Below are 9,229 nucleotides of genomic sequence, written 5' to 3'. Positions count from 1 at the left end.
TAGTGATACTGCCTCGGAAACCCAAGGAGGGGTCGCTATGAGTCGGGGCCGACTCGACGGCAAACAACAACAACAACAACAACAATGATGTAGCTTTAGACTTCATCACAAAATGGACATAAATTCTAAGAAAACTTGGTAAAAGTTATATGAGGAATATAAATAGGGAATCAGTTATGAAATTTTCTGAAGCTTTATCTCACTATCAAAACTTTTGTTAATAGCTACATCTTTCTTTTTCTAAAAGTATTTACTTCTCAGGAAATGTTTATCCTTCAAATTTCTCTATTCACTTTCTCTTTGTGGAAAAACATGAAAAGAGAATTATGGTGCCATGTCTTAACTCAAAGTAACTACCATTTGATGAGCAATTTATATTAGTTTTTGCTAATTAAAAAAAAAAAAAAAAGTTTTTTCCCCTGCAATAACATGATTAATTTCACAACTGCTTAACAGATTCCTCCTCACTTTTAAAGTTTATAGACCATCTGCATAGTGACCTTACTAACTTCAGGTGCCTTGCAATTTAGTAGACTGTTCTCTGATAGCTGTGGCCCACTTGAGGGAGATTCTTGCCCATTTTCTGCAGAACTACCTTGAACATCTAAACAGACCTTAATTGATATACATAGCCATTTCCCCACAGTCAGTCACAACAGAGAAAATAAATTAGTAAATGCATTCATTTTTTTTTCTATTTATACTTCAAAGAAGGACACAACACAACCTTAATCAGAAGCTATCAGAGGCCACAAATAAATGAAGTAGTTTACATTTCACAGATATCATATGATGTGGTCTGCATATATGAATTTCACAAGTTTTATTTTCATACCAAGAACAATTTTCAGAATACCATAGCCCAAAGTATAAGTGAAATATCCGAAACCTCTGAACAAAGGAATATCCTATGAAAACGTATGTATGCATATACCGTATTTTTACACAAATAACGCATTATACATTTTTGCAAACCCACAGCCCCCTCAGGTATTATGCACGTTATATGCATATGCTCACACCCCACCCCTGTGGGCATATTACATGTGGAAATATGGTATATATTACAGTATATTTAAATTCACTGAGTACTTTTCTGGTATTTTGTCAACTTAGCCAGCATTTAATTTTTACCTCCTTTCTCTCTCCATATATACTGAGTGAGTAGTATTGATCAGAAGGACTGTTATTGTATTGAAGCAGGGAAGGATATCACAGTTAGGTCACAGAAATAAAATGTGAAGTTGTGGATTTTGGAGAAAAACAAAATAAAATGGGAAACTATAGAGAGATTATATTCCTGGACCATGTTGTTGTTGTTGTTGTTATGTGCCGTCGAGTCGGCCCCAACTCATAGCGACCTCTCCTTGGGTTTCCGAGGCAGTATCACTACGGAAGTAGGATTGCCCAACCTTCCTTCCGAGGAGTGGCTGGTGGGTTTGAACCACCAGCCTTCTGGTTAGCAGTCAAGTGCTTTAGCCACTATGCTACCAGAGCTCCTATTCCTGGACCATAAAAGTGCAAAATAGAAGGATCTGACCAAGTGAGATTGGGATTTTAGGAAAACCTTACCATTGGGTGTTGTTTTGGCAATGCTCCCCCCCGCCATGCTACTGACATTATGAGAAAAACATATAAAACTGAAGTAAACAGAGATTAGACGTGGATCTACTAGAGGTCTACCTAGCTCAGTGAAGATATGGGGAGGAATTTGTGCTAATAACAAAAAACTACAGGAAAAATTTCAGTCTTCTAATAAACTTTAAAGAAGTAAACTTGGGCCTACATGTTTAAATGGGTTTCTGAGTATGGAGTATACCTCTTGTTTCCTCCCACGGACTGGTTAGCTAGTCAATAATGTAATTATGTATCTACATTAGGAGCTCTGGTGGCATAGGGCCTAAGGCATTGGACTGCTAACCAGAAAGCTGGAGGTTCAAACCCACCAGCCTCTCCTCTGAAGGAAGGTTGGGCACTCTAATTCTGTAGAGATTCCACCTCAGAAACCCAAGGAGGGGTCGCTATGAGTCAGGTCTGACTCGACAGCACATAACAACAACAACAACAACAACAACATATATAAATACTATCAATGTACAATATATATATTGCTGTTGTTTGGTGCCATCAAGTTATTTCTAACTCATGGTGACCTGTGGCAAAGTAAAACTGCCTCATAGGGTTTTCTTGACTGTAATTTCTGTAGAGGCAGATTGCCAGGTCTTTCTCCTGCTGAGCCACTGAGCGGATTTGAACTGGCAGCCTCTTTGTTAACAACAGAGCACTTAAGCTTTTGTGCCACTAGGGTACCTATAATAGATACATAAATATTTATACATACTGACAATTACTAATATTGATGAAACAGTTCCATATATAACTAAAGTATATGTGTGTAATTCTAAAAGTGATTGACAAAGAAGTTTTTTTTTATTATTATTATACTTCTACCATAGATTTTTAAATTTTACTTGATGTGTGGAAGTATCTTTAATTATATGTTGAGACTGAATAAATGATAAATTATTCCTATATTTTAACTTTCCTCAAAATAATGATTTTAAAAAAATATATAAGCATATTCCCTAAAGAGGATAATTAAATAAACCATTAGGTAAAAAAAAAACAGAAGTGGCAGCACAGGCACAATTTGCTGATCATTCTTCAAAGATATAAACCAATTTATTTTAGTAATTACGGCCTATCTACTTCCTGAGAGATTTCAGGCACTTTATAACATTATCTTATACATAGTATCTAAACTAAAATATAAATAAAAGAAAATCAATGAAAAATTACAAAACAAGAGATGTTGTTGAATATCTGGGCGATTTTGTACAAGTGAATATTGAGTTTAGCTCTGAATTTGGGAGGCTAAGGCAAAAAAAATAAAAGTCCCTGAATAGTGCAAATGGTTTTCATTTGACTACCAAACAAAAGGTTGGAGATTTGAACCTATCCAACAGCACCATAGGAGACAGACCTGGCGATCTGCTTCCTTAAAGATTATAGCCAAGAAAACCCTATGGAGCAGTTCTACTCTGTGGCACATGGGTCACCAACCCAACTTGACAGCAACAGGTTTTGTTGTTTTTGTTTTTTTTTTAAATGTCAAAAAAGGTAAACAGATTTACTTAGTGAAGCATCATAATATAATAGAAAGAACACAGATTGGCCCCTGGGTTGTACAAACAGTAAAGCACTCCACCACTAGCCAAAAGTTTGATAGTGTGACCTCATTCAGAAGTGCCTTGAAAGACAGGCCTGGAGATCTGCTTCTGAAAAGTCACAGCCTTGAAAACCCTGTGGAGTAAGTTTTACACTACACAGATGGGGTCACCGTAAGTCAGAATCCGCTCAATGGCAACGAACAACAACAATAATAGAAAGAACATAGAATTTGCAGGCGAACTACCTCAGTTCCAGTTTTTCTCCCCACTACTTCCTCACTGTTATGTACCTCTTTATACCTGGTTCTCTCATGGGAATGGGAATAAGTATACCTAATCTAATAATATTATAGGGTCAGTATATCAGATTAGATAATGTGAAAACACTTTATAAACTCCAAAACACTGTTCAATATTATTGTTCTTAATGACTTAATTTTTAAAGTATATATATTAAAAAAAAAAAAAAAAAACTTACTGCCATCGAGTCATTTCCGACTCACAGTGACCCCTCCTTGGGTTTCCAAGGTGGTATCTCTACAGAACTAGATTGCCCAGTCTTCCTTCTGAGGAATGGCTGATGGGTTTGAACCACCACCCTTCTGGTTACCAGTCAAATGCCTTAGGCACTATGCTACCAGAGCTCCTAATACAATGTGTAATTTTTCTGGATAGAAACTTTTTTGTAGCACTAAATTCACACTCAAGAATGCCTGTGTTACATCAGAAGAAAAGAAAAAATTCAAGCAGAAATAAATGGAACAGAAAACTAAAAGAAAGAATCAACAAGACTTAGAAGTTGGTTCTTTGAAAAGATTATTAAAATTGACAACTCACTGGCAAATTTAACAAGGGAAAAGTAGGAGAAGATGAAATATATGAAAAAGAAATTAAATGGGTGATATCATAATTGTTGTTGTTGTTGTTATGTGCCGTCGAGTCGGCCCCGACTCATAGCGACCCCTCCTTGGGTTTCCGAGGCAGTATCACTACGGAAGTAGGATTGCCCAATAGATCCACCAAAATAAACAGGATAATATCAAGATACTATGAAAACCTGTACTTTAACAAATTTGAAAATCTACAAGAAATGGGCAGATTTCTAGAAACATCCTACCAATCTAAACTAACACAGCTAAGGTAGAAAATTTGAACAGACCCGTAACAAAAGAAGAAATTAAACAGGTTACGAAAAAAGCTACCAACAAAAAAGTCCTGCTAGATCCTGGATAGAGTGGGAGAACAATGTGTAATGAAACTCAAATTCATTAAAAAAAAAAAAAAAAAAAAACCAGTCCAAGCTTACTGGTCTATTAAACCCTGGTGAAATCCTTGAGACTATGATCCCTAGTTACCTTTCAGGCCTGGAATTAAACTCACTCCTATGCCTCCCAGCCAAACAGTAGAGAGGCATGTAGGGTGAACATTTGCACCAGGTAGATACATTCCTTAGAATGATCAATTATGGGAGAAGGGCAGTGTTTGCACAGGGAGACAGCTCAGGGGCCAGGAATACATAGGAAAAAAGACACAGAGAAGAGCTAATTACAAGGAAGAAGTGGAAGAGAGCAGCTGCATTGTAGGGAGTACAGTCAATGTCATGAAACACAATGCGTATGAACTACTGTATGGAAAATGAATTTGCTCTGTAAACTTTCACCCAAATCACAATTAAAAAAAAGTCCTGGCCCAGATGGCTTCTTTGGTGAAGTCTACCAAACATTCAGAGAAGCACTGATACCAATTCTACTTAAACTATTTCAGAATATAGAAAAGAAGGAATACTCTCAAATTCATTTTATGAAGTAAGCATAACCTTGATACCAAAGCCAGGCAAAGACAGCATTAAAACAGAAAATTATAGAGCACCATCCCTCATGAGCACAGACACAAAAATTCTCAACTAAATCCTAGCCAACAAACTACAAAAACATATTTAAAAAATAACACATGGGATTCAAACCAGGTATGCAAGGATGTTTCAAAATTAGAAAAACAATGTAATTTACCACATATATAAAACAAAGGAAAAGAACTAGATGATATCAATCAATGAAGAAAAGGCATTGGACAAAATCTAATACCCATTCTTGATAAAAAAAAAAAAAAAAACACTGAACAGAACAGAAATGGGGAAATTCCTCAACATTAAGGGCATATGTACAAAACCAACAGTCAGCATTATTCTCAATAGAGAAAGACTGAAAACATTCCTCTTACGAACTTGTACCAGACAAGGATGTCCTTTATCACCACTCCTACTCAATATTGTATTGGAAATCCTTGCCACAGCAGTAAGCCAAGAAAGGGAATTAAAGGCATTCAAACAAAAAGCATCCAAATAAAAGGCAGATGAGATGATCTTACACATAGAAATCCCAAAGACTCAGAGAGAAAATTACTCAACTAATTAAAAGTTTCAGGAAAGTGGCAGGATACAAGATCAACATATAAAAATCAGTTGGATTCCTTTACACTAACAAAGAGAATTCTGAAATCAGAAAAGTAAGCCATTTACAATAACCACCCAAAAGATGAAGTGCTTAGGAATAAATCTAACCAGATACATAAAAGACCTATACAAAGAAAACTACAAAACACTACTAAAAGAAGCCAGAGACCTACATAAATGGAAGACTACACCATGCTAAGGAGCTCTGGTAGTGTAGTGCCTAAGGCACTTGACTGCTAACCAGAAGGCTGGCAGTTCAAACCCCCCAGCCACTCCTCAGAAGGAAGACTGTACAATCTACTTCCATAGTGATACTGCCTCGGCAACCCAAGAGGGGTCATTATGAGTCAGGGCCGACTCCATGGCATATAACAACAATAACAACAACACCATGCTAATGGATAAGATTGTGACAATGTCAATACACCTAAAGCAATCTACAGATAATAATGCAATCCTGATCCAGATTCCATCATCATTCTGTAAAGAGATAGAAAAAGAAAAACTAATCACCAACTTTATATAGAAAGGAAAGTGACCCAGACAAGTAAAACACTACTAAAGAAGAACAAAGTAGGAGGCCTCACACTCCTCAATCTCAGAACCTACTACTATTCAGCTGTTTTGGTTACCTCAGTGCTGCTCTAACAGAAATACCACAGATGAGTGGCTTTAACAAACAGGGATTTATTCTCTTACAGGTTAGGAGACTATAACTCCAAGTTCAAAGTGCCAAGCTTTAGGGGCTGAGTGAAAACCCCTCGACCTTGTGCTTCAGCTCTGCCTCTTGCTCCCAGTCCACTGAAGCTGGAAGCTTTTCTTATCTCAGGCATCTGCTGACTGCTAAGACTAGCAAACCCAAGCTCAACAAGTAAAATGGCACAGTCCCAAAATTATCAAACCACATAGTGACCAGCTGGTCACTAACTCAAGTCCATTAACAGTCCCAAGATCGGCAGATGACATGGCAAGCTGCTTATCAAAGACTCGGCTACATGCAGGGTCCAAGTGTGCCAAAAGCTGTTGAGACCTTTCTCAAACTTCTCCTTATATACTGGAAGCAGACCGCATCCCTAAGGCAGCTACCCAGCTGTTCCAGCAGATTCCACCATGGAGTTAATTACCAATCTCATCACGGGGAGTAAGTACATCCAGCTGCCCAGCTACTCAAAACCAGGTCCAGCCAAGCTGACACATAACCTTAACTACCACAACAGTCATAGTAGACAAAACAGCCTAGTACTAGTACAATAACAGACATGTAGACCAATGAAACAGAATTGAGAACCCAGAAATAAATCTATCCACCTATGGACAGCTGATCATTGACAAAGAGCCAAAACTGATTAAATGGAAAAGAGATAGTCTCTTTAACATATGGTGCCGACAAAAACTGGTTATCCATTTGCAGAAGAACGAAGCAGGACCCATATCTCACACCATATACAACAATAAACTCAAGTTGGATCAAAGACCAGAATGTAAAACCTAATACCATAAAGATCATTAAAGGAAAAACAGAGACCAACTTAGGGTTAATCTGGGATATAAATACAATACTGAATATAACTAAAAGTGCACAAACACCAGAAGACAAAACAGATGACTGGGATCTCCTAAACACTAGACACTTATGTGCATCAAAAGATTTCACCAAAAAGTAAAAGGAGAACCCACAGACAACAACATATTGGACAAGGAGCTAATCTCTACAATTTATATAAAACTTCAACCCCTTAACAACAAAAAGACAAATAATCCAATTAAAAAACGGGAAAGGACAGGAACGGACACTTCACCGAAGATGATATTCAGACAGCTAACAAACAGATGAAGAGATGCTCGTGCTCATTAGCAATAAGAGACACTAATCAAAACAATAAGGTATCATCTAACCCCAGCACTAATAGCAAAGTTTAAAAAAAAAAAAAAATAATAATAATAATAATAATAATAAATGCTGGTGAAGGTGTGGAGAGACTGGAACCCTCACACACAGTTGGGGCAACCATAAAATGGTATAGCCTATGTGAAAAACAGTATGGAGGTTCCTTAAAAAACTGCAATTAGAAATAGCATATGATTCAGCAATCCTACTATTAGGTATATATCCTAGAGAAATAGAGGCTGTGACACAAACAGATATGTCCACACCTATGATCATCACAGCACTATTCACAATAGCAATAAGATGGCAACAACCTAAATGCCCATCAAAAGAGGTATGGATCAACAAACTATAGTACATATACACAAAGGAATACTACATGACATTAAAAAAATGATGAATCAGGACTTCCGGTAAGACGGAGGAAAAGGCAGACAAGCAACACATACCCTCTTCAACAAAGAAAAGAAAAACCAATTGACAAGATACAAGATAATCCTGGAACCCTGAGCTTTGAAAGGAACTATACAAAAGTGGATTAGGCACAAACTAGTGGAAAAACCTAAACAAAAACAGTGAGTACAGAGACGGTTGGAGCTGCGGACCGTCAGCTACTCTGATGAGACCAACAGCCTGAATATTTCCAAGTGGTGTTGGGACCTGAGAATTGACTTAAAGATAGGTCCCGGTCACCAAGAGCTGCAGGGACAACTGCTCTGGTGGCCTATGACTAGGAAGGGAAACAGCAAGGAGGTAGACAACCTGAGCTGTAGACTTTCTTTGGTCTGGAGGGTGCAGCCATTTTGATTGTTAACATGTGGCAGCCATTTCCATTTTGGATATTTAAAGGGACCAAGGGTGCAGCCATTTTGAATGTTTATAAGTGGTGGCCATTTTGGATATTTAAATTGACTGAGGGCACAGCCATTTTGAATGTGTACAAGTGGCAACCATTTTGGATTTTAAAGCGATAGCATTCTCATTCAGATTCTAGGGACCTAAGAACAGACTCTGTTTGCCAGGGTCGGCAGGGGCATATGAGAGGCTGACAAAGGAAAGGAGACAGGTGGTGAGTGTATAAGTGCTGTCAATTACTGAATAGAGGAGCACAGCACAGTACCCTGCCTGTATACATAACATACAAACAAGACAAAGAAAACGAAAATTGTGGACGAGTCACTCCAACATATAATCACCAATTAAATATAAACACAAAAATATCACAATGCCTCAGAGACAGCAGACCATCACAGTCCACACAGAGAAGCAGGATAAAGTGGTAGAAAAAAGGGAGCAGGATACAGACCCAGAACACATCCCTCAGGAAGAAGCAGCACTGGAACTCTCTGATAAGGAATTATGTATCTTCAATGGATTCAGAGACAGACCAAGGAAAACACAGAAAACACCCTAGAAGAATTGTGGAAGAAAATGCAAGAACAAAATGACAAAACAAATGAAAAATTAGAAATGATTCTAAATGTACAGATAGAAATCCAGAAGATTAATACTAAATTGTCAGAAATGGGTAACACATTGGAAGGGCAAAGGAGGAGAATTGATGCAATGGAAGACAGAATTAATGAGACTGAAGACAAATACCTGAATACTTCTTTGAAAAGGGATCAATCAGAAAAAAAGATCAAAATAAAATTAAGAAAGCCTAAGGTTCATGTGGGATACCATCAAAAGGAATAACCTATGTGTCACTGGAATTCC

The sequence above is a fragment of the Orycteropus afer genome, unplaced genomic scaffold (assembly GCF_000298275.1).
Source record: "Orycteropus afer afer isolate SDZICR_OR568_19922 unplaced genomic scaffold, OryAfe1.0 scaffold00046, whole genome shotgun sequence".
Taxonomy (NCBI): domain Eukaryota; kingdom Metazoa; phylum Chordata; class Mammalia; order Tubulidentata; family Orycteropodidae; genus Orycteropus; species Orycteropus afer.
The sequence above is the reverse complement of the archived record's forward strand: the minus strand, read 5'-3'. Positions refer to the sequence as shown.